This window comes from Hyaena hyaena, unplaced genomic scaffold (genome assembly GCF_003009895.1).
Source record: "Hyaena hyaena isolate Hyena2069 unplaced genomic scaffold, ASM300989v1 scaffold_565, whole genome shotgun sequence".
Lineage (NCBI taxonomy): Eukaryota > Metazoa > Chordata > Mammalia > Carnivora > Hyaenidae > Hyaena > Hyaena hyaena.
This window is the reverse complement of record NW_024081196.1, coordinates 215,740-219,638: the sequence shown is the minus strand read 5'-3', so window position 1 is coordinate 219,638 and position 3,899 is coordinate 215,740. Positions and strand designations below refer to the sequence as shown.

At 37.8% G+C, this 3,899-nt stretch overlaps 1 non-coding gene across 1 annotated transcript; it reads right to left on the bottom strand.

Annotated features, from left to right (window-relative positions):
• Positions 1-3,508: 3,508 nt before the first annotated feature.
• On the bottom strand, positions 3,509-3,656 carry LOC120248060. Its single transcript, XR_005532483.1, has one exon. It is a non-coding gene; the product is annotated as a small nucleolar RNA SNORA62/SNORA6 family (small nucleolar RNA).
• Between the last annotated feature and the right edge of the window lie 243 nt (positions 3,657-3,899).

Here is a 3,899-nt window from a genome sequence, read left to right as displayed (position 1 = left end):
TTTAGAAAAAGTTGCAGATTCACATATCCTTTGTTCCAGAAATTACATTACTAGGTATCAACTGAAACTCATTTACATGTATAACAGAAAGGACGTACAAGGAGGTTCATGTCAGTGCTATTTAAGGTATAACCTAGAAATAATCCAAGTGCATATCAGTAGGAGAGTAGATAAATAAATTGTGATATATATTCATGATAAAATATGACTTAGCAGTTGAATGAAGTACAACATTTATAAATATGAATGAATCTTAGCAATATAATAGTCAGTTAAAAATCAAGTTCTACACTTGTGGGGTTGAGCACTGGATGTTATATGGAAACCAACTTGACAATAAACTATTTGTAAAATAAAATCAAGTTCTAAAGAAATTATAACATACTGTTTTTATAAAGTTAAAAACAACTAAAATATCTCTTAAATACAGGGTGATGTAGTAATTCTGTATAACAAGGATGTCAAGGGAATTATGAATATGGAATGCAGTATGGTTATTGTCTCAAGTCTGGAGTCAAAGGGGATGTCATATGAGGGGACCACATAGCCGAACATGGGCTGTGATCAGAGTGTTATTTCTTTTGGGTGAGGAGATTCTTGGTTCCTACTTACATTATTAAAAATGGCTAAATAAATAAAAGTGGGTCATTCAATTAGGAATAATGAGACTATGTTATAAGCCAGAGATTATGAGTAATTGAGTGATCCAACTTTGTGTGCCAGAGGTACACAGAGAAAAAAAAGTAGTTCCCCAAATATACGCATATTAAGGAAATTTAGTATTTAACTATATTTTAGTATATCAAGGTGCTAATGTAATCGAGATTAGACACTTGAAGTGGTAAGCATTTAAATAATCAACCTAAATATATCTGTTAGATGCAGAGCAGGGGGCACCTGGGTGGTCACTCGGTTAAGTGTCTGGCCCTTTATCTCTGCTCAGGTCATGATCTCATGGTTCATGGGTTTGAGCCCCACATCAGGCTCTGTGGTAATAGGAAAAAAAGAAAGATGTGGGGCCCTGTATTGAATTTGCTGGGTCACTATGTGGAATTTGAGATCTAAATGTCTGCTCTCCTAAAAATACATTTCCTATAATTCACATTTGGTTATATTTAGAAAACAAAATTGGAAGTACCTTAGACTAGCAAAATGAAATCTATTGTGAGTTATTGTAAATAAAAATACAATACAAATATGATGTAGCATATACCAGATTCAAAATACAAGGACTAATCAATAAAAGAAAGAAGAATTTCAGCTTAGAAAAATAACTGGCAGTTTTTTAGAATTTGGCAATACTATTTTGTAACGAAACATATATATTCCCATGTATATTAGTTGCTAGAGCTACCATAGCAAAATACCACATACTGTTTGGCATAAACAACAGAAATAATTCCCCCCCCCCCCCCCATAGCTCTGGAGGCCAGAAATCCAAGGTCAAGATGTTGGCAGGTTTGGTTTTGAGGCCCCTCTCTTTGGCTTGATGACCACCTTCTTGGGGTATCCTGACATGGTCTTCTCCTCTGGTCATATGCATCTCTTTTTCTTATAAGGACACCAGTCATATTAGAGTAAGACCCCACCTTATCAGCCACATTTGAGCTTCATCACCACTTCAAAGAAGTTATCTCCAAATATGGTTATCTTGCAAGGTATTGGAAGTTGGGATTTGAACATGTGAATTTGGGGGGAACACAGCTCTCCCATAGCAACATCCTTTTCTGTGACCATGATTCTTCCAGAGACTGCCTGCTCTTTGCCAGACCCTGATCTAGGTGTTGGAGTACAACAATATGGCTTATAACTCATGTCTTACAGTGGGCGTGAGAGAGCAGCAAGGACTCAAAATTAGAAAAAATTTTATGATCTTAAATTTGCAAATGCCATTATCCCCACATCCCAGTCATTTTTTTTTTTTTTTTTTAACTAGGGGTCGTAGGCTCCCCCCTTAATTGTTTGGAAGAATTAACCACTTACATAAAGAAATCCCTATTGTTACTGCTCTAGGGCATGCTGTTTGTATTTGAGCACAGGAGAGCAGCTTAAAGAACACCCATAACTAGAAGCTTCTGTCACTGTGACAATTGGTTGTGGACTCATATTTGGAAGACTGTGTTTTGTGACAAGATCTTGCTTCATGCTTGAGGTACGTCTTCCCTAAATGTGGTCACCTGGGACTCTTGCATCCTAGTGTTAGTTGCTCTAGGGGATGACTACCTATCTCTTTTGAGGTACTCCTCAGTCCCTCAAAGGGAAATTTAGCGAAGCCACGTAGCACACACTTAGAGTCCCAAGAATAGGCTCTAGTATTTTTAAAGATGAACTTTAGTAGTGTTGTGTCACATTCTAAAAACAAAAACCTTATTGTGCTTGTTTGACAATACAGGTGGCTTTAAGGTACGAAATAGATGATTTTGCAGATATGGAGACATATGACTTAGATAAGATAGGATTTTTTCTCACACCTGATAGTTGTAAACAATCTAGGGCTGGCAAGGTGGCTCCTCAGGAGAGGGCTACTGGAGATGTCCTCTCTCCCTATCCCTACCCCGCCTACCCCTCTCCCCTGCTCCCAGCAAACCAAGAGAGCATTTTCAGCATCATGGAAGCCTAAGTATAAAGCCTATCTTTGGCCAACACAATCAGTAAGGTTCACTTTGGGCTGTAAGTGCTTGGCTGAATGGCCCCAGCCATTCAGCAAAATATGTAATGACTTTCCTTTGCCAAGAATGGGCAGAGTTAGGGCAGCATCTGTGAGGTCACGAAGAGTCCTGGCTCTTCCCTGTCCACCCACCCCCAACTCTGCTTCGGCCACCTTCATCATATCACTGTTTCATCCTTGAGCTTGTCAGTTTATGTTTAGAAAATGGTCCCAGACATCATATCCTCACATCAGTGCCCCAAATAAGGAGGGAGGAGAGGAGGGAGGGGGACCTTTACCTTTTGTGTCTTTCTTTTCTCTTTTTTCTCTTTCTTTTCTTGCTTTTCTCTTTTTTTCCTTTTCTTTTCAGAAAATGTCCTAGAAGCCCCTTAGAACACTTCTTGCTGCTTTAAAAAAAAATCAGATTATTTTAACTAAAAACAAAAACCAAAAATAGTTCACCCATTTCTTCCATCTGCCATCCTCCACATCTGGCAATCACCAATCTGTTCTCTGTATCTGTGAGCTTGTTTATAATGTTGTAGTGAACATGGGGGTGCATATCTCTCTTCAAGTTAGTGTTTTCATTTTCTTTGAATAAATATGCAGAAATGGGATTGATAGATCATATAGTAGTCCTATTTTTAATTAAAACATTTTATGGAAGTATGGTTGACATACAGTAGTTTCTGAGTTTATGGTATACAACATAGTGTTTGACAGTCTTGTATTTTATACAATGTTCACCATAAGAATAGTTACCATCTATCACCAAAGAAAGTTATTAAAATATTTTTGACTGTATTTCCTATGCTGTACTTTGCACCTCCATGACTTATTTAATTTATTTAAATTCTTTATACTTGTAGCAAGAATTGCTATCAAACTCCACTCATTGGGCTGTAACACTTTTGGTGTTAGTGAAAGACTTGCCCCTCATGTAGCATACTCCCTACACTTACGAGTTCATTGGCCAGCCAGGGCCTCAACTCCAAGCTCTGGTGACTTAATTATTTTATAACTGGAAGTTTGTACCTCTTAATCTCTTCCATCTGTTTTGCCTTTTCCCCACCCGCTTCCCATCTGGCAACCACCAGTTTCTGGTGAGGTTTTATTAGATTCCACATATAAGTAAAATCATATGGTATTTGTCATCTCTGACTTCTTTCACTTAGCATAATACCCTTTAGGACCTTCTATGTTGTCTCAAATGGTAAGATCCCATTCCTTTTTATGGCTGAGTAATATTTGT